The 22,012-nt window shown below is 51.9% G+C and overlaps 1 long non-coding RNA gene across 5 annotated transcripts in view; it reads right to left on the bottom strand.

The window, feature by feature from the left end:
* LOC118922304 (uncharacterized) overlaps nt 1-22,012 on the bottom strand; it is a 267,153-nt gene that overhangs the window by 119,963 nt on the left and 125,178 nt on the right. For 3 of the 5 annotated variants that reach the window (XR_008992839.1, XR_008992840.1, XR_008992841.1), the window contains one exon: nt 12,137-12,274. This is a non-coding gene — a long non-coding RNA (uncharacterized LOC118922304). The other 2 variants (XR_008992843.1, XR_008992838.1) reach the window with 2 other exon arrangements.

Below are 22,012 nucleotides of genomic sequence, written 5' to 3'. Positions count from 1 at the left end.
CTGGAAGGTGCCCTCCTCAGTGACCTTCTGTCATTACATCCGAGATAGCTTGTTCTAAGGGCAGAGGGTTAAACACAAGAGAGAATCAAGGAGGAGTACGGCCCACAACACTGGGCAGGAGAACACCCCAAGGACTCGAATGCATGACCCCAACGAGCCCTGCACTACAGGGGAGAGAGGAAAGAGTGGGGGCCACCAGGCTGTCACAGCTTTGCTGAGCCAACTATTGACGGAGAGGCCGCCTTCAGAAAATTCCCTGAATCTTGCAAAAACATGACAACCGTAGCAGCCAAGTTTGCCAAACTATGAGATTTGGGACAAAATGCTCCTCTCTGCCCCCCTTCCCCACCCCCTCTGCCCATGTTCAGCTTCTGGCTACTCCAAAAGCAGTTACTGACAAAAAAATTATTTAAAATACTTCAATGGCATATGGCAAAGGTCGGGGAGTAAAGAACCCTAAAGGAGTTTTTCCCCAGCCTTTCATTAAAATGATCGTATGGACTTAGCAAAACGGCATTGACAAAAATCTAATTCATAATGAAACTCATTTCAAAGATTTAATTGGAGGAAGTCACTTTGTGTGATGTTTTGAATAAGGAATCTATCCTGCAGCTACACACTCATATGCAGAACAAAGATGGACAAGGCCATTTGGTGCAACAGTTTCTAAGCCAATCTACCTCAAGTTACAATGGGGTTATGTCCCAATAAACCCATCATAGGTCAGAAACACCATTAAGCTGAAAATACGTTTGAAACCCCTAACCCACCGCACATCATAGCTCAGCCCAGACCACCTTAAATGCGGTCAGAACACTAAAATCAGCCCTACCATTGGGCAAAATCATCTAACATAAACCTATTTTATAATAAAGTGTTGACTCTCTTCCATAATCACCAGATGCTGTACTGAAAGTGGACCACAGCCGGCACGGAGTGGCTGTAAGTGTGGCTGTCCACCCTCGTGGCCGCGTGGCGGGCTGGGGGCCAGGGCCCACTGCCCTGCTCATCATCCTGAGAGAGTGTGGCACTGCACACCGCCAGCCTGGGGGCAGATCCACGTTCAGAATTAGAAATACAGTTTCTGCTGAACGTGTACTGCCTTCACACCATCATAAAGTCAAAAAATTGTAAGTAGAATCATCATAAGTGGGGGGACCATCTGTAATTTGAGAAACAATTGAAAGGTCCAAAAACAGGAGAAAGGCTGAGCACAGTACGAGCATCTACACAGGATGATGGAAATCAACGGGCAATGTTCACAGAGAATGCTGTGCAGCACTATGTAAACTGAACAAAAAGCAACCCATTAGCTAATAGATTTAGTGTTTGGCTTAATAAATGCATATAAAGGTGGTCTGGAAGGAGACACATTAAACTGTCTGATTCTTGCCCTTGGGGAGGGACTAGGCTGAGTTTGGGTGTCAACAACTTCCCCTTTTTACTACCTATGCTTCTACGTTTTGTATTTTGATGGCACACATACATTCTTCCTCACAGCCACTCACTCCTTGCTGCCCCCCAGCCCACTACACAGTCCTTCACCTCCTCTCTCAGGACATAGCTTAGGTCTTTGGCTGTTACATACAACTACCATCTACCCGCCCGACACCTCCTATCTCCCTTCTTCCTTACTTTTCATATTTTATGTGCCTTCTTTATTCTCTGTCTTCCCCCAACAAAAATAGAGACTCTAGGAGAGCAGGTTTTGTCTGTTTTGTTCACTGCTGCATCCTTATTGCCTGGAGTAGTGTTTGGCACTTAGTAGAGAATCAAATATCTGTTCATTAACCGAAGGAGTGAATGGGAAATGCTTTTGTAATAAACAGTTAAATACACATGTATATATATGCATGTGTGTGTATGCAGGTGCATGTTTATGTGTGTGTGTGCACAGGTGTATGCTTATGTATGTGTGTGTATGCGGGTACATGTTTATGTGTGTGTGTGTATACAGGTATGTGCTTATGCATGTGTGTATATACAGGTGTATGCTTATGTATGTGTGTGTGTGTGTGCAGGTGTATATTTATGTGTGTGTGTACACAGGTATATGCTTATGTATGTGTGTGTGTGCAGGTATATGTTTATGTGTGTGTGTATACAGGTGTATGCTTATGTATGCGTGTGTATTCAGGTGTATGTTTATGTGTGTGTGTGCATATGCATATGGAGTAGTTGTTGAAATTGCAACACCGTAAGGCAGGAGTAGAGATACTTGTGCTGTAAGGCCAGAGGGCCCCCCCTGCACACAGCTCTCTTCAAACCTTCCTGTGACCTCTTTACGCTGTCCTCTGAGTGTTTCTCTTACCTTTCATTTGGGATTACTTTTCTTCTACCTTTTCCCCGTGATTACCTTTCTTCATTAGCACTCCAGCATTTATAAAATGCAAAAAATCAATTAATCAAGAGAATGAAGGTACTTCAGTGTTTTACCTCCGGGGTGAGGGAGCCACTGCTGTCTTACATCAGGCCCAGAATCCATTGTATTTCTGGTTGTGCCAAACTAAGAAAATTTTGATTTGTATAGGTAATTATTTAAAGACAATAACTTTTAAATAACTTGATCGTCTTATGGGCTTAGAAAATGGTCCAGTTCAACTGAGATGGCGAGAGAAGCTTTACCCCCAAGTTCTCATAACTTAAGGGAATACGGCAGCACAAATTTATGAGGCTTGCCTCCAGTGAATAAATTTACGATACAAAACAAATCTATGCCACCATTGTTAATTGTAACTTTTTAATAGAAGAATGCTTACTTCTCAAATAAAATTGGAATGAACGGTTGTAGTTTATTGAAGCCACAGCAGAGACCTGCAGAAAATGTTGTGAACCTTTGTTCTGAAGGTGTTTTGTCTTGTTACTTGTTGATTCTTTTTCCCTGTTTGCAGTTTCTCTACTTCTTAGCCAGAGCCGGAATCTCAAAGGTACCCCACCCAGTGCGTTATGTGACCTTTAAAATGAAACCAAATGGGGGGGCCAAACTGGCAAGCGTTTCGTGCATCTGCAGGCCAGCTGGTGGTGATTCCTGACCTCTGGATGGTTTCATGGTTTGACTTGATGATGGACATTTAAGGTGAAAACCCACTGTCTCCTGTAGCCCCTCAAATACTACAAAAAGCATGGGAGCTTCTTTCTCTGCATTTGGCTCTTACCCCATTGGCACCTCCATGCCACCAGCATACTCTTTGGATCTTTCAAGGTCGTCATTTTTTAAATTAATCATTCTAAAATAGACCCTACATAAAGTGATTCAAAATAGAATAAGATGCAAACACCATGCTTTGCTCTCTAAGATGGGTTCCAGGTTCCTACCCTGCTCACCCCGGTCTCACTTCCACCATGAGTGAGCCTCCGAACTCTTGTTCCTGCCACCTGGCCTTTGCTCTTGCTGTTCCTGCTCTTTGGAATGCGCTTCTCCCAGCTGTTCTCATCATTTAGGTTCTTTCCTTAAATGGCACCTCCCCTCCGAGGTCATCCACCTCATCTCCCCCTTTCAGATTCTCTCCACCACACCAACCTTTTTTTTCCTTTAAATATATCTTGCCTGCTGACTTCTTTGTTAGGGTATCATCAGCCTCCCTTCACTAAAATTTGAGTTCCGGGATGGCAGACAGTTTGTCTTGCTTACCACTATTTTCCCAGTGCCTAGAACATAGTAGGTGTTCAGTGAATACGAGTGAATGAATGGACGAATGAATGAATGAATGAATGAAAAATACCGCCATGTTGACACAGTATAGAGAACACAAATGATTGGGTTTACAACTAGTCATTTAGAGCATCGCATATACATGTTAAATGAGGGAAAACCTCAGGGCAGACAGAGAGGCAATTTCAAGAACCATCAATAATTAAGAGCAGGACTTTTTTCAGAGACTAAAGTAGCAACTCTAAACAAATAGTGGATCAACTTAAGAGTGCCTGCACCAAGCAAGACTTAACAGCATGTGGTGGGTCCCCAGTCACTGAGCTGAAAGTTCCTGGGAAAGCCTCAAGTGTTTGGAGAAAGATCGGTCAAACCAGGCAGAAGGCTGGTCTGCGGGCCTATCCGTGAGCGTACGGGGAGCAGGCGAAAGGCTGAGTGGGGAGAAGGCCAAGTAGAATCCGGAATGAAGCAGGAACTCCTGGGCTTTGGCCCCCCTGCTCTAAGGTACAAAGGTCAGTGTGCAGCGCTGAGGATCAGGATGGGCTAAGCCCGCAGGTCCGGGTCGGGCTGTGGGGGCAGCGCCACGTACGGAGGGGCTGGGGGGCACTCAGGGACCAAAGAGGGGAGCAGCATGTGCCACCACGGTGATGTCCAAAAGTGTGTTTGGGAGTCAGAAATGCTGCCCCCTGAGCACACACGGAGCAGTGGGCGCCAGCCCCCCACACGCACACGTGTTCCTACGCTCAGGCCTTCGCATTTGCTGTTTTCTCTTCCTTGGAAAACTTTCCCTCACTCTTTATTTGGCAAAATCTCTCACTATTCAGAAGTCAACTCAAATGTCAGCTCTCGTGAGCTCGCACAGCTATGCTTCCCAAGGATGCTTAAACCTAGTAACACCCACGATGTCCAGGCCTGGCTCACCAGCTGGGCATATCGTGTAGGATCTGTTCTGTCCCTCAGCAGCATGGCACCTGTGCCTTAAGAAAGTCATGGGTGAGGGCAGCTGGAGGATTTTGCCCAGACCCTGTCTCTCCAAGCTCATGCTCTGTGCAGACAGGTCAGTGTGGTGCCAACTGGAGCACTCAGACCCCTGTTGTGCCCCCGCCTCGGTCACTGACCTTCACGGTCAGAATGGACCACCTGGCGCGAGGGCCAGGCCAGGCCCCCCACGTGTGACAGTCTTTCGTTCTGGGCTCCCGCGGAGCATCAGCTGGCCTGTGGGGGCTGCCAGCGTGTGCCGAGCCTGCTGCGCCTCCTGCCTACCTCTGGGGCTCACGGTCCGCCATCACTTTCACTCCAAAGCAATGCCTTGCAGTTCTGACTGCTGGACACATCTGTCTGCTCTGTGGCTTGTCAGCCAGCCAGGCGTTCAGTCAGCACTCGCTGTGGGAACAGAACAGCTCACAGGGCTGGGTTTTGTGCAGCTGGGTGGGAGGGCAGGCTGTGGGGAGCCTGACCCCACGGGACACCAGCTCTGCCGACCCACATCGGGGTCATCAGCAACGGGCCCAACCAACGGTCGGCAGAGACGCCCTCCGTCCGAGGGGCCTTTCAGAGGTGGGGCAGGGTGAGCCCGGTGACATGCTACATAAATTCCCAAAATTCAAGCTTCCTCCCTCCCCGAGTCACGCTCCATGAAGTATGTGAATATATGGTGGTTCCACAAGAGCGTGCTTGCCTAATACATACGCAATAGATGCATTAGCAATATTTTAGGCACGTTAGGATTACAGCTAGTGGGAAGTCCTCCCATTTTACAGTCTGGGAGGGTCTGGGTCTAAGTCCCAGCTCCGGGACACCAATCCTTCCATGTGACCTCAGAAAAATCATCTCATTTCTGTGCCCAAATTGTATCAGCTGCAAAATGAGTTTGTGGATAGGATTGTCAGGAAGGTCAAACCAAGGGATGTATGTAAAGTGACTGGCACCCAACTCGCCCCTTGCAGACACAGAGTATACTGCTTCTGAAAGACATCCGATTGTACTTCTAAGGATGACTGTCCCAAAACAGGGTAAATTTAATTTCCCCAGACCAAAGAAGGTCATAAAGTAGAAACACATAAATAAATCGGTAGAAACCTTCCATAAAGCAGGAAAAAAAGAGGGATCTGACATTGAGGGGTGCTCTTCCCACCCAGAAGAGAAGTAGAGAGAGACAAGAGCAGAAGAGAGAACAGGTCAGGGGAGAACCCAAGGAGGGTCCCCACTTCTCCTCATCCACCACCCCTCAAGTGAACCCTGAGGGGGTGGGTGCAGGGGGAGGAGATAGTTAGAAACTCCCTACAGGTTTGAGAATCTACTGGAGTCCTGAGATCAGGTCCCTCTTTCCTTGGGCACAGCCTGAACAGCCGGAAAGCTTTCTGAGAGTCCACATTGAGAGCCAGTTCCTCCAGCAGGTGTGGGAACGGGCGGAGGCGCACAGGCAGAGGGAGGGCCCAGGGGCAGCCTCCTGGGGGATCAGGGCGGAGGTCGGGGGTCACAGTGGAGGCAGGGGCAGGTCGTGACTAAAGCTTCCCAGCTCCAGGAACCTCAGCAATGCTGAAAAGATCAGAACATGAGGAGGAGGACAGGCCAGAACAGGAGGCTACCAACCCAGGGACCTCTCAACAGAGACAGGGGCCCAGGGCCCAGGCGTCCACAGGAACCCGGGCAGACACCCACGCAGGTGCCCAGCAGCAGGAACGAGGAGGCACAGCCCGGGTGAGGCCGGCAAACCACAGGGGGCCCTGAGGACTCCGTCCCCCACACCGTGACGTCACACGCTCTTCCCCTTAGGCCCTGGCACTATCAGATGAAGGGACAGAGGGGCAAGGAGAAATCCCAAGGGACCACTATTCTCTCAGAATAAACTACGTTAGGATGAAAGAGGCTCCTTGAAATCAGAGACCCCGAATCATCAAATCGGAAAATGAAAGCACGCTCCCCTCTTCACGCACCCCTCCACCGCCAGGGGCAAACGAGGCCTTGAAAGGAAGGAAGGACACGTTACAGTTCTTTGCAGACCACGTACTGATGGGCAGACCTCCACACCCACTACTCGCTCCATTGTGAGTATGGTTCCCATTATTCTGTGTTGTACTTGGCCACTCTAGCCTATAAATAACCAGTTTCTAGTGGTTCAAACTAATAGACATGAATTGCTACTTTTGTGCAATCCACAAGGTATGTAACATTCCCTTGCCTCTGCCTGTCTGAAACCCTGTCTGAAAGTGTGGGAGGCCAGAGGCCTATGCTTGGTGCATTCTCTGCCCGGCACCCTCTCCCATCTGTGCCCATTTCCCCCTCCCACCATTTCCCCACCTGGATCACCCAATTCTGGGATGGGGAAATCAAGGTGTGTGCGTAACAGCTTGGAGTTTCTAACAGAGAAAGAGCTTCCTCACGCACCAGGGCCTTTCCTGACAATCGCGGCACTTCTCACCGTAGGGAGTGGCTCAGGCTGGCTGCTGTTTGACGATACGAGGTGAGTCACTGGCAATCCCAGCCTCGGAGGCCGGCATCGCAGGGTCTCCCATCAGGTGCTCTGCAGCTGAAGCAGAGCAGACAATACCCTCTAGAGCCCTACGGGACGTGGCACATGCGTCCCAAACCCCGAACGGATGAGTCTCTCCTCTCTCGGCGCCCCCACCTCTCTGCTGGGAGCAGGATGAGCCCTGACTCCCTGGCCTCTCTGGGTTAGAAGAGGGCTCAGAAGTTGTGCAGCCACATCTGCTCAGCCTCTAGGAGAGCCGCCTGGGATCCCCCCTCAAGCAGGGACACCGCCTCATGTTACACACCCCCACCAACAAGGAGCTGCACCTTGTCCTTCCGTGATTTGAGAGCATCCCCGCGGTGTCACCCCGGGTGACCGTGTGTGTGTTGATTTCCAGCATGGGCTTTATGCTGGTGAGGTCAAGGGCTCCTTCCCTGGGCCTCAAGTGTGCCACTTCCCCAGGGGTGAGGGAGGATCCGTGTGTGCCCGATGTCAGAGGGGGTGCTGAGGACGGGCCAAGAGCCCCGGATGGAGTACAGCCAGGTCCTAGCAGGTGGCACCCACTCAGGACCGTCCCTTACTGTATCGTCACTATGACTGGTGCAGCTCTGCCTTCCAGGGAGATGAGGAACAACCCATACTCTCCTCCACTTACCTATTTGAAGGCAGCTGTCATGGGCCTCTGAGTCTAGCATCCCGGGTCCTTTAGTTGCATCCAGAAACCCCCGAGTTGCTTTACCTCCCGCCCGTCCCGAGGTCCCTTCCCAGGAGTTGCCTCCCACCCCACACTGCCCACCTCAGTCGTAGGCAGGACAGTCCCAAGGTCCAGTGCTCCTGTGAGTGGGATGGCTCCCACCCCTCCCAAGCCCAAGCCCACCCCATTCTTCCTTGAGCTCCTCTCAGCCCGTCCACCCCAGGCCCTCCTTTCCCGTTAGCTACAGGGAGGCCCCTCCCCTGCCGGTGTGGGTGGCCATCAGCGGTCTCCTACCCGGAGGGGTGGCCAGTGGCAGATGTTCAGGGACAGACTGCAGAGAGTGGCCAGTGGAAACCCGTAAATGCCTGTGACTGGGGGAGTGAGCTCATCACGGCAGAGTCCCCTCCCCAGGTCCCTCCTGGGTGTTTCGAGACCGCATGCAGAGCTAGCTTGCATCTAGTTTCCTCCTGAATGAAGCCAGACTGCTGCCTGAGCTGACCTTCCCTCTCACGTGGGCAGATGTGCTGAGCCCAGGTCTGGGAGGCAGGCCACGTCTGCGAGCAGCGTCTGGGAAAGCCGGGTATGCTCGCAAAGAGGCCATGGCTGCTTCGGACCTGGGCCGCCAGAACAGTGCTGGCCGTGTGGCCGCGGACGACCGTGGGCTTCCCCGTGCTGAAATCCGGAGCTCTGCCTGTTCTGACCAGCTCGGCAGGAGTGGGGGAAGCCATCCAGTCGTCACGTACCCCCTGGCACCCCCTGGCTCCCACGGCACTGTGAAGGAGCAGACCTTCCTCTCTCTGTGTCCATGTGTTCCAGCGTAAGCAAAACGGCAGTACTGGTCCCACCATACGATAAGACATAGTTAACGGGGGCCTGTGCACGGCACTTTGAAATGCCAGCCGCATCTGAGCACAAACACCCCCTGCGCGGGGACCCAATCAAGAGAATCCACCTGAGGCTTTTTGTGTAAGTCTACTGTCCTTCTCCATCTCAGCTCTCAGGACCAGTGCAATGTAGGGTTTTACCAAGGCCATGGGGTGAAGGGAAACTGGTACCGACGAGGAATCCCTGCCCAGCGGTCCAGAAAGGAGGCCAGTCCTCACACACAAACCCTGGGGAGAGGTCTGCGAAGTCATCCTTTGCTGACTGACCTTAGAGAGACAGCTTGGGGGCAGGGGAGGCACCCGGAGGGTCTTATGAGATGCGGCCCCTGCCCACCCCTCTGCCTTCGTCTCGTCTCCCCTCTTCACGCTCAGCGCACCCCACTACACTGCCCTCCATCCTGTGCCTCCAACTCCCCGGCCATTCCCGCCATGGGACCTCTGCACTGGGCAGCCGCCCTGCAGAAATGCTCCGTCCTCTCCTCCCTCAACTGCCACCTCCTCAGAAAGGCTTTCCTGACCACCTTGCACAAGGGGACCCTCACTGCCCAGTCTCTCCTATCCTACTATCTCGCTTCATTCCTTCACAGCACTTCCTCAACCTGGAATTAGTTTCTTCATTTGCTCAATTACTGTCTGCCCTCCCCGATCAGAACTTCAGCCCCTGGAAGTGCAAACCTTCTCTGTTTTGCACCCCAATACCTTGCCCATGGAAGGCACTCAATAGACAGCAACTGGGTGAATGATGTTACCACAGGCTTTCAGGATTCCTAATGGGGAGGAAAAAAACAGGCACAAATTCCAAGTAGGGAGAAAAGAGGAGATAAAGCAGAAAATAGAAGAACTGTTTAACTGCCACATCAGTCTGAGATTAAAACAACCAGAAAAGCGAAAATCTGAATGCTTAATTATGAAACGTGAGCAAAGGTGGTTTCCGAATAGAACAGGATTCTGTCCTGAGGAAACAGATGGATTGCGAAACGCCAAGAGCGGCTGCTTCACGCCCCCTCGAGACCCGGGCCCGGCTCTCGGCTGGGGGGACAGCGTGATTGTTCAGCCTTTCCCCAAGAACCCTTCAACCAGAAACACTTCAGATGAAAGCACAGGAGAGTCAGAATCCTTGCCATGCGCAGCATCTGGGCAGAAATGAGAACATCTGCTCTCAGCATGAACCCTGTCGGCTCCGTCATTTGGCTTTCAAAGAAAAAAGTGCACAATTACGACATGTGGGCATCACTGGCGGCAGGGCAGCAGCCGGAGCTCTCTGCCAGCCGCGTGCTGGGCACCCGCACAACCCCTGGGAGGCCTGCCCAGCACCGAGGCACCCCGGCCACGCCGGCAGCCACAGCTCGACTACCTGGAGTCAGCAACTCCTTCCAGGGGTGGAGGCCCCCGGGGGGCCCGGGAGGCAGGGACACGAGGTGGACAGCAGAGCAGGACGTGGGAAGCAGGAGGAGAGAGGATGGGACGTGGGGCGGAGCAGCGGCGAAGGCCTGAGCCCCGTCCAGGAGTGAGGGAGGCAGCACAGAGACACAGGAAGGCCCCCCCCGGCTGGCAAGGGACAGAGCGGGAGTGTTCCAGGCCCACGGCCTAAACCAAGACCGCCTGGGTCTGAACCACACTCCCCCGCAGGAGCCCAGTTGCCCAACCACTGTGAAAACCACGGCGCCTACCGCAGGGTCTGCGCGAGGCTGGCGGCTGATGCAGTAAAGGGCTCGGACCAGCCCCTGGCGGAGGGAGCAGCAGAAGGCGCCCTGCTGTCCGGAGGTGCACCTGCGTCTGCCCCGCCACCACCGCCAGGATGTGTTCGTGCCCTGGCACGGCGAGCTAAGTGGGCTCATTCCCAAATCAGGAGGCCCGTGCACGGAGAAGGCCCGGCCTCAGTGCTCTTCTCCAGAACCTCCACTCCTTCCACAGTCACGCAGGGCTCCCTGCCTCCCCGAGAACAGCGGGGTGCTGCTGACTGCTGCCCTGGGGAGAAAAGCCAGAAGCAGGGCAGATAAAGCCACGTCTTCATCTGTCTGTGAAAGGCCGGGGCACACTCCTTTCCCAGGCCCCAGGATCCTGGACGGTGCTCCCTGAACCCAAGGAAACAGATCTGCACAGACACGGGTTCAGATCCTGTCTCCACCCTCAAGGGCAGCGGGCGTGGAGTGACAGATGGTCTCACGGCTGAGCCTTGGTGCTCTGTGCTGGAAGCAGAGTAAGCCAGCCCGAGGACTGGGAGAGGGGAACACGGGACCCCAGAGAGGCCACCCCAATGCCTGCGCTTGGCGTACAGTAACTCTGCACCCCGTTCCAGGGCAGCATGCTCCCTGCGGGAGCTGAAAAGCACTAAGGTGGCGGGGAAAGGGGACAGAAAGCTGAAGTGTAGAGGCGAGGGGTAAGCCCTGGGGGGGTGGCAGCCCTGGAGGCGGGGACCAGCCGAGGTGGGGTGCAGACAGAGGCTTCGGGCACCGGCAGCGCCCAGCTGGCTCCTGAGAAGCCGTGAACAGCTGGGCGGCCTGGGGCCAAGACCCGCGCCCACCTCGCGCCCTGAGAGCCTCTCAGAACCACAGTGTCCATGTTCCTGGTACCAGACGGAGCTTCAGTAGAAAGTTAAGTGATGTGCAAAATAATCTGTCTGAGAGACCAGGGATTTATGGTATATTTTTTAAAGGATTTCATACCAAGTTGTTAAAATTTTATAAAAGGCATGTAAAGGGGGTGTGTTTCCAATATCTGAATGCACAGGGCGCACAGAAGGGCTCCCAGTCCACAGGCTCTAGGGCTCCGAGGCTGCCTGTGTTCATGTAAGACAGCCTCCTGATGTTTTAGTGGGATGGGTGCTGGCATATGAAAGGCTGTGCCATCTTGCGCAAGTTGCCTACCCTCTCTGAGCCTCCATTTTTTTCATCTGCAAAAGAAGAGTTAATGGTCGAACCAACCTCACAGCTGGTTGTAAATATTAAATGACAATGACTATGAGGAGGTCAGCATGGTGCCTTGTACCTGGAATTCAGTCCGTGTGAGCCAATATTATTATTGCTCTTGGCATTATCGTTTGGCAACTGCAGTAGACGGACAGCAGCAATGCAGGTGAAGAGCCACACAGATCCGATTTCTGGAAGTTATCCCAGGAAAGGGGTCGAAAACATCAGCCCCTTCCTCTGTCTCTCAGCCTAGGGGCGGCAGTCAGTCCCCTCAGCTCCTCGTTACATAAACCTCCCCTCCATTGCCCCCCCCACCCCCCTTTGGTTTTCTTCATCTGTCACAGGCTTTACCCAGCCACCCACCCCGGCCCCTGCCGCTAATTCATTCAATCCATTCCACAGGCAGAAATTGCACGGCCCGTCTTTGAAGTGTTAGCTTGCATTAACATTTGATTTGTGCATCTTTGCCCTACTACACAGTATGACCACATTTGCTCTCATTTTTAAAAAATCATTTAGATTACTTACCATTTGGTTGAATTGACACTCCGGAACCTTCCAGAGCTGAGCTTCTCCTGCGGCCTCTGTGACTCGTGCTCGGTAGGGGGGCTCCACAGAAGGTTGTGGACTTGAACCGCAGAGCTCAAGAAAATGCCTGTGAAAAGACTAGGAAATAATAGGCAAACGTCAATAACCGGCAAATTAGGAGGCTGCATTTTTTCTCCAATTTTCCAAGTGTAAGAACAGATATTTCCTTTGAATCTTATCATTAAAAACATTGTTGAGACAGAGATGCGTGGAAGTAGCACCCAGACGCCGCCTGGCAGCGCATCCCCCGGGGGCTCCCTGCTAGCGCTGCCTCGGAGCAGCACCTCCCCGCTGGGAAGAACCCGGGGCCCTCGGTCTGACGGGTGGCGTGCACCTGAGTGTGACCTCTGAGGTCAGAAGAAAATGCAACCAGGCCCGTCCCGGTGCGGTGAAAGGCACGCCCCACACCTGCTGCCAGAGACGAAGGACGCAGAGGCGGGTCACAGTGCGGGTGCAGGCCTCCCCGCGAGGGTGCTTGGGACATGCACTGTCCCCATCTCACGAAAGCAAGGCCGGTCTACTGGCCACTCAAAGCGGGCGGCCGGCTGTTGGCTGGTTCTTGCGCAGTTTGAAACCACAGAGCCATATTCCTGGGTCTTGCTGCCAAGAAGCGGGTTTTTCCCGTCCCCTCGTCACCCACAGGGAGGACAGAGCGCATCACCGCGGTGACAGCCAGCATTGCAGGCGGCAATTTCTTTGCTCCAGCAACCGTGGCTTCAACTTAGGGACATCTGCACACAAACACTCTCATCAAGTATATGTTTTATTCAGCTGCCGGCCCGCAGGGTGGTGCTGGCTAGGCTGCACCCTGCCTGAAGCAGAGAGACTCACCCTGTGCCCACCACCGCCGTGGGGCCCCAGTGCCAGCTCTCCACGGGCACGCTCGGCGCACTGTGCTGCATCTGGCTTTGCAGCTCAGCGCCAGGTAACGGCATCCCCCAAACTTCTGGGTCACCCGTCCCCTGCTCAGGGCCCCATGGCCTAAAGGAGGAGGCTGTTCTTTTTCATGAAAGCACCTTTTTCCTATTTTTTTCAGTATTGTATCCTGTTTGCAGTCTAAGATGAGGGAGGGAGGCGAGCAGAGGGCGAGAACTCCTCGAGGCCATCACCCCAGGGAGCCTGCAGGGGTTGGGCCCCAAGCTGAGACTGGGCAGGAATGTAGCCTCACCCACAAACCTGGCGGCGGCGGGAAGCCAGCACTGCGTGGTTCTCGCAGGGAAGCCCAAGCCCCAGCTGCTCCGAGTCATAACTCTGACGGTCAGGAGCGCAGGAACCTTCCTGAGTCCTGCTCGACCCTTTCCAGGACCCGGGGCCATAAGGCTCTTCTTCCAGTCCCAACAACAAACAAGAAATAAAAAGCAAGCAATGCAAACAATTTCAGGGGACAAGCACTGAGTTACATGAAAAGATATGGACTTACACCCCAGGTCTTGCACCAACTAGCCGAGGGGTTCTGGACAAGCTACTTGACCTTAGGAGCTTGAGTTTTCTCATCAGAAGAAAAGTGGGGGTAGTTGTAGAAATCTCCTTTAATTTATGGTAAGGATTACATGAGATAATGCATGGAAACTCACAGCATAACATCTCATATCCAGTAAGTGCTTAATAGATATTGTGTCCCTAGTGTTTGCATCACTGTTTCAAAATTATCAGTCAAGAAATGCCCAAGGGTGGGACATATTTCAGACCATTTTTGCTGCCTGCCGACTTCCGGCTTTTGTAAGTACTTGCACGGAAAGGGCCCTCATCCCTTCCCCACGGTCCCCCAGCACCCTGTGCTCGCCCCTGATTCCTGCAGCTCCCTTACTAATCCCACGGCCACAGGTGTCTGTACCCTTTGCTCTTGCCTAGACGGTTCCTCGAGCACACGGACCGTGCTCTTTGTGGTTCAGGGGCCTCTTTAGGGTCTGGGATGCTGCTTCCCGCATACGAGGTCCTCAACGCCGCGCTTGCAGAACGGAATTCTTGCCTTAACTCTGGCTACTTGAAAAGCGAACTATTGATTTCTTGAGCTGAGATCTTTGAAGATTTTCAAAGCGTCAGAACCACTTCTCTGTCAGAGAAGTTCAAAGAATGAATTTATCGACTGACTTATTCTGTTCTCAAAGGTCATTTACACTTCAGTCGGGAGAGGCCTGGGGAGAGGCTGTTCACTAGGGGCTCCTGCCTCTTCACAGACTGTGTCTGATATCCAAGGCGAGGAGCTTGGGCCTGGGCTGCCCTTCAGAACATATGAACCCCACAAGCATAAAGCAAGCCCCTCCTCTGGGCTCACTGTGTCCTCAGTCCTTGCTCTCTACCAGCAGAGGCTGCGTGGCATCAGAGCGGCGAAGCTGGCCTGCTCCGCGGGCCCCACGTGGGGGACCTTGGTGCCACAGCCTGGCGCCTCGGTCTCCTTTCTGCCCTGAGAGGCCTGGGATACTGGTACACGCAAAGCCAAATCTCAGGAAGCTTCAGCCAAGATCCCTACGGACGCCCCACTCCCTCTGCTCCCTGCCCCCTTCCAGATTCTCTTCTTTCCTTATGTCACGTTATTGATTTACTGTAGGGAGTTTTAAGGTACTTTGGTGCTACCTGAATGTTAATTCATGTTGTTAATGTCAGTCAATGATGGTTCAAAGTCCTAACACACACAAGAAACAATGAACAAGTCAGAGTTAAAAGTCCGAGTGCAGTGCATTAGCCGGGAAAGCCACGTTACCTACGGGCTCTTTGGAAGAAGCCGTTTACTGCACCGACCTAAAATGTCATAGCCTGTTCTGGGCTCTCAGACGGGACCCGCGAGATAAGGCTGCTTGCCAACCCAGCCAGAGACAGGGGGAGACGGGGGAGCTGTGGGTCCGAACCCAAAGAGAGGAATGGAAAACTCCAAAGTTCCCACTTCTAGGCTCTGATGGCATCTGTGACAGTGGCTCCTTGTAGACAGAGAAGCTGTCAATCATCTGTTGCTAAATAAGGAGGACGCGGCTTCCCTTCCCTCCCCTCCCCGCAATATAAAACGAACTCTCCAAGTGTCCCGAGCGTCACATAAAAAAACATCAAGTGACACTTCAAAAATGAGTACTTGCACATCTTACAAACAAACTAGAAACGAACTTCATGGCTGCTCAGAAATGAGGGCATTTGGGCAAAAGCCAAGAGCTGGGGTGTGAGCAGGTGTGGGTCAGTCCCTGGTGCAGAGATAAACAACTTGCCCCGGGGCCTCTGCCCTGGGAGGGACCCAAGTCCCCAGAAAGGGCAGTGCGGGTCCAGTCGAGCAGCCCAGGAAGTTTGCTGTCAGTTATCCGCCCCATGTGTCGCTTCAGGAAAACGGCCTCTGTAAACTGCAGATTTTTTGAGACTTACCTCAGGAAAAATGAGTTGTCCAACAGTGATTTCATGCCCAGTAAACCTGTCATCTTTACTCTTAGCCTTTTCTTTCCTTTTCTTACAGAGAAAAAGGATTCATTTTGCAAGAGAAAATAAACTCCCAACACTGAAAGGCTGGAGTCTTCAAGTTTGCTTAAGCGCCAGACCGTCGAAGGGGCCCCTCCAGTTGACGGCGCTTCCCTCCCACGTCCTCCTGGGCCACCACCCACCTGACTCGTGAGCACGTTCCAGGCCCCGTGTTCGAGATCCCTGGCCAGCACAGTGCAACGCGGGGCCAGGGCACGTAAGGTGAGGAGACCATTCAAGTTCATCTTCAGACGCTTTTTTTTTACTTTTCCTCTGCTGAAGTTTAGGTAGAAGCCAAAAGAGCTGTTTTCACTATTGTCTCAAACTAAACTGCTGACAGCTAAGAAGTATGAATGCTTGGCAGGATTTCAGACTCCAACAATAAGCAAGCTGTACAAGGGGATGGTGTGGGGCCGCTTTTCTGTAGCTTTCCGCATTCCACCCTGTGACGTCCCAGAAAGCTAAGGGCACTTGTGTTGCCCACTCCTAGGACTTCAGGGGCCACCCCAGGAGTCCGCACAGCGGCCTGCATGGGCACCCACGGGGAACAGAGGCCCTTGATGTACAGGGTGCACGGTGGGCCAGGGAGCACACCCCAGAATAGGGGTCCCTCCTCTGGGATGTGTCCAGTGCTGACGCACCTGCTATGAGAAGTGTGATTGGAACATGGTATTAAGACTGTCAAGAGAGCTGAGGTTGAGCAGAAACGTTTGGGTGAGTGGACAGGCACCACGCAGATCTGAGAAGGTCACGCCTCCCTTATCTCATCCGCCACTTCTCTCCCAGTGTCTCGGATTGGCCTGGTTTGTTCCCACCTGCATTCCCTCCCTCCCTCAACATTGCTTCCTGATCCCACAGGTCCCTGGTCCGTTTCCCCTGCGATCCAGATCTTTCCAGGTCCCCACCTTCTATCAACCCCTGTCGCAGGGGCCGTCTCCTCTGGGCTCTGTCATCACTGCATGGGAGCTGAGCTATCAGATAAAATAATTTCAGCTCATGTGCCAAGTCGGCCAGGGAGCATATGCATTTTTCAGGTTCTTCCTGGAGAAGATGTATTAACCCAGGAAGTGATTTTAAGTAAGGAAGACCAGAGATTGGTATTTTTGAGGGGCATGCATTAGAAGTCTTTCAATGACAAGTAGCAGAAAGCCCATTGAAAGGAATTTGAACAGGAGGAGTTAGTCGGCTCCCATGCGTGCCGGGAAGGCAGGTGGCGCTGGCCCCAAGCACAGGGCAGCGAGGAGCCTGTTGGGACCTGTCCTGACCCCGTCCCTCTCTTGCCTATGTGCCGGCCTGGTTCTCACGGGCTTCCCCGTGCACCTCACGCACTCTTTGCACCTGAGCGCTGGCCCTGCCCCTGGTAGGTCTGGAGCCACACATCCTATTGCTCCGCTCAGGAGAAGAGACTCTTTCTCGGAGTCTCTGGGGCCTGACTCTGATCGGCTCAGCTTGAATCACATTCTCATCTCTGGGTCAGTCACTGTGGCCAGTGTTTTCATTTTCTCTGACCACACTGAGTAGCTTAACACAGGACCCACTTATCGTGTCATGGTCCTGGAGGCCGGAAGTCCAGCAGTTTCACAGGACAAAATCAAGGTATTGGTAGGACGCGTTCCTCTCTGGTCTGCAGGCTCCAGGGGAGAATCCATGCCCTTGCTCACTGCGCTTGGGGGCAGAAGGCGCTCCTTGTGCCTGAAGATGGCCATCCTGTTCTCGTAGGCTTCCTCCTGTGCGGGTCACTCCCGGCTTCCAGAGGCACCACATCCCTTGGCCCCGGCCCTTCCTCCATCTCCAAGCCTGCCACGGAGGGTCGGGGGGGTGCGCTCCCGTCCTCTGCTCCTTCCTGCCTGTTGTCATGTTCCCTGACCCTTCTGCTTTCCTCTTCCATCTCTGAGGGCCCATGCGATTACATCGTGCCCACCTACGTAATTCAGGATAATCTCCCCATCCTAAAACCCTCAACCCTAATTCTATCCGCAAAGTCCCCGTTGCTGTGGAGGGGCAATGTCTATTAAATGGCACGCTCATGGGGCATGTCAGTGAACCTGTGAGCCTGTTCCCCTTTCGGAGGAGAGGGCGTCACCATCTCGGGGGTGGGGGCCTTATTCGGACTGTCACAGCCAGGTTTTGCAGGTTTTGGTCACATATCCACCCATGCAGCCGGAGCATGGACTGGTGTGACTGACAGCTCCCACAGAACCTTGTGGAAGGAGAAAGAAACAAGTTCCCTAGTAACAGGATACTGTTAGCAGAGAAAAAGAAAGAAAATATCCAGTGCAAGGCAGGAGGGGCTTTATTCTTCGTTTAAGTCACTGCTCAAAGATGTTGGTGGACTTTTTGGTAGGAATGTTAATATTCCCAGAGGCAAGAGCCTAAGACATTTTTTAATGAATAAATGAATGAATGAGAGTCTAGGCAGGTCAGAGGCTGAGGCTCAGTGTTACCAAGTTCGCCCATCTCTAAGGCTTGGCACTTTGCTGGGCTTAACTATGTGAAACAAAGAGAAAACGGAAACCGCTCAGGAATTTGGCCCAAAGAACCATGTTCACATATGGCAACAGAGGACGGCCAAGAAGGAGGGGAGCTGGAATCTGGCTCGAGGTCCCAAGCGCTCATGTGCTTGAGCAGACCAGGTGCTAGAGCAGAGGGTTAGTCAGAGAGGCTGAATACAGCATCCGTGGGATGGAGGATCCTGGACCTGGTGGCTGTGGTCAGCTCCTGGAACCAGCCACACATCCTTGAGCTGGCCTGGCCTTGGGCCCATTCCATCTCCAGTGAAAGCGAGTAGGATTATCAAGGATGGCAGTGAAGTGGCTGCCACTAGTCCCCAGCCCACACGCATGTCCAGCATCCGTGACCAACCACACTCTCTCTGCCGCTGAGCCCCGGGCATCCTCAGGACCCCTGGGGCAGCTCTCTGACAGCCAGTATGAGTGGTCCCATCGCAGTATGTGTCCAACCCCCTGGGCCATTCTAGAGTTAGATCACTTTTGAGGTGCTTCCCAGCTTTGACATTTCATATGCTAAGGCTCTGGAGCAACTGCTTAGGACCAAGGGAGCCCTAGGTGCCCCTTTCACACACCTGAGACTGCATGGGGACAAAACTACCTGGTGGGAAAGGTAGATGGGGCTGGAACAGCCTTCATGACTTAGCCCCAGTGCTCAGTAAGTGCTTCCGTTGGCATTCCCATCAGAGACGAATAAGCCTCCTGCTCACCAGAAGTCAAGAAATGCCACATGGGTGCTTCAGGCACAGTACAAGGCATGTCCAATCCGTGATGCACACAGAACTGCCTGGACAATGTGTGTCATAAGCGATCCGGGGTCGGGACAGGAGGAGACGGTGCTGATCAACTAGGAAATGCTGCAGTCAGCTCCCTAGAAACTCTGCAATGGAGACTAGCAAAAAGGAAATTTATTAGGGTGCGGTCCCCAGATGAATACCTATGGGGGAGGGGAAGGGACGGGATCCGCCGGAGGGGACAATTCAGCTGAGGCCCCGGCAAGGGTCTCAGCTGACGGCGCAGGGGAGCTCTGGAACTGGGCTGACCTTTCAGAGAACTCCCCGGTCGAGACAGGGGTCAGAACTTTATCTGCTTCCATTGACAAGCCCCTGGATGCAGGTTGTCCCCAGGAAGGGGCAGTCCTTGGATGAAGAGGCCGCCAGAGAGGGCTGACGGGGAGCCATGTCAGCCAGCAGCATGCCCGGAAGCTGAGGGAAGAGCTGGGCAGGCCACAGAACAGGGAAGGAAGCAAATGGAATCTCCCTCCTGGACTGCCTTAGGTGACCCGTGGTGCCCACTGATAGCACTCGTCACTGGTCATCGGCACAGCAGAGGCTGGCCTGCGTCTGCACGTCTTTAGGTGTTGACCCATGGCGTTTCTGCTGGTGCTTAGCAAAAGAAACTACGAGAGTGAGAGATGCAGCTCATGCGGAATGTTCCTTCTGGTGGATGAATGTCATGCGTTACTGCATGTTACAGTAAAAACATATAAATTGCATTATCCATATAATGCAAGTTACATAAAGACAGTGTACTAGTTTGGTAGGGCTGCCATAGCAAAATGCCACGGGCAGGTGGCATAAACAACAGAAATAGTTCCTCACAGTCCTGGAGGCTGTAAGTCCAAGATCAAGGTATTGGCAGGTCCAGGTTCTCCTGAGGTCTCTCTCCCAGGCTGGCAGATGCCCCCTCTCCCCATGCCCTCCCATGGCTTTTCTCCTTGCACCCACATACATCCCTGGTGCCTCTTTCTCTTCTGGTGAAGACCCTAATCCAATCCTATTGGATTAGGATCCCACCCTTATGACCTCATTTACCCCTAATTACCTCTTTAAAGGCCTCATCTCCAAATATAGTGGGGGTCAGGGCTTCAGCACATGAATTTGGGGGAACACAATTCATACAGATAGTCTAGAAAAATCCTTTTAACACACTCTGCCCGTTAGTTTATGGATGCATGAATGGTAGAACATAAAATATATATATATGGAGGGCTTTAATAAGTATATCTGGAGGGTTTTTTTGTGTGTCTCCTTTTGCTTTTGCTTCATTGTAGAGATCTGATTGTTTAGATTGGCATCTGGAAAATGTAGAAAAGTTCAAAGAAAAAATAAAAATCACCCATATTCCTATCTCCCATTTAAAAATATATTAAGATTTGATGCGTTTCCTTCTAGTCTTTTTTCTCTGCTACATATTAATTTCTTTTATGGATTGGATCTTGGTGAGATAGATATATATATATATATATACACATATATATTTTATCTATACTTTTTTACTGTATGTTATCATTTTATCATTGCTCCACTTTAAAAGGAAGACAATATATTCACAGCTTAATTCTCTGATATTTTATATTGTGAACTGCTGCATCAAATATTTGCACGTAAATATTTTCTTAAATGTCTGGCTTCCCAGTATTTCTCATTTTCATACCCTTTCCCCTCTCCTCTCTTCCTATTTACATTCTCCACATCCTTTTACGTGCCATTCAAGTCCTCCTTCCTCAGGTAAGCATTTCTGGGGCACAGTTACCTGATCTTCCTTGGGATTCATACAATGTGCTTTGTATGATTTGCTTAGTCCCATCCTTTTCTGATACACCCAGCAGCGCACTGTGTCTTTGCTTTAAGCCTTTACTTTCCCAATGATTGTGCAAAGACTGCACCTTATCTCCCTGCCTCAGCTGTGGACTATCGCTCCTTGCTGATAGATCGGTTGGTTGGTTGATTGATTAGTCTGGAGGGTACTGGCTGATGACTCTCCGCAGCAGGACTAAATGGGAGGCACAGTGCTCCTCTGCCTTACGCCGATTTCCTGCTCTGTGTGCCTTGACAGCCAGATGGCTTGATTATGTTATATCCTATTGTGTTCTTATAATGGCTTAATTACTGCGTATGGGCCTCTAACTGAGACGTGCAGAGAGGGTAAGCTCTATAAATAAAATGTGCTATCAGTGACATTAATCTGCTGCCAGATTCAGTTGTGCCTCCATTGCTGGGGTTCACGTTAAAATTCAAAGTGTTGCCAAATATATATTGTTGGTAAAGAATCTATTTTAAATCCTTTTAGAGGGTGAATTAAGCTTCAGTCAAAACATGTTCCAGAAAGAGGAACTTTGAATGCTCTGATGTGCCCTGTGCCGTATGACAATTTATCTCAGTATGTTTTCTCTCTGTGCAGTAGAAGATTGTACCGGCCAATGCCTAGAGGCACCTGCAAGATCTTCCTCATGCCTAATCTGGCCAAACAAAACCTTAGATCAGATACTGATAAAGTATTTGAAATGCACACAAAACTATCTGGTTCATTAGGCTGGGCATAATAATTATATCGCTGTAAATGGCTAATAGACCAACCCCAGATGACTTTGAACATTTATAACTGAAGACATGGGAGGGAAGAGAAAAGGAAAGGTGTCCATATCATGCTTATAACCATAAAGGTCAGAGAAATCTGCCTTTTCGTTAGCTTTGCTTTTGAAGTTTTATTAAATTTAAGTTTCAAGTCAAGCTAACAACCATAATAACAAGTTGTGAGGTAAACGGATGTTTCCACCCAGAATTTCCACAATTCACTGCCTGGCCTTCGTCCATTTACATACCAGTGGATGTTCACCACAGCAGAGCTTCTGACAGATCCGGGGCAAGGGCTAGAGAGGAAATGTCCATGCTCTCCTCTCCTCCTTCCCTGGTACCTACTGGTCTGGTGTTTGCCAGGCACCAGGGACCCACCAGGGAGCTCCTCCCAGAAGGGGTGGGCAGGGGAGTGAGGGTGCACTGCCCGAAGGGACGGGCAGTACAGGGCCCAGCTAGCAAACCTGACCAACGGTGAGAAATAAACCCCTTACACCCAATGCCCTTCTCCTTGTCTT

This window comes from Manis pentadactyla, chromosome 2 (assembly GCF_030020395.1).
Source record: "Manis pentadactyla isolate mManPen7 chromosome 2, mManPen7.hap1, whole genome shotgun sequence".
Lineage (NCBI taxonomy): Eukaryota > Metazoa > Chordata > Mammalia > Pholidota > Manidae > Manis > Manis pentadactyla.
This window is presented reverse-complemented; position numbering and strand designations above follow the sequence as displayed.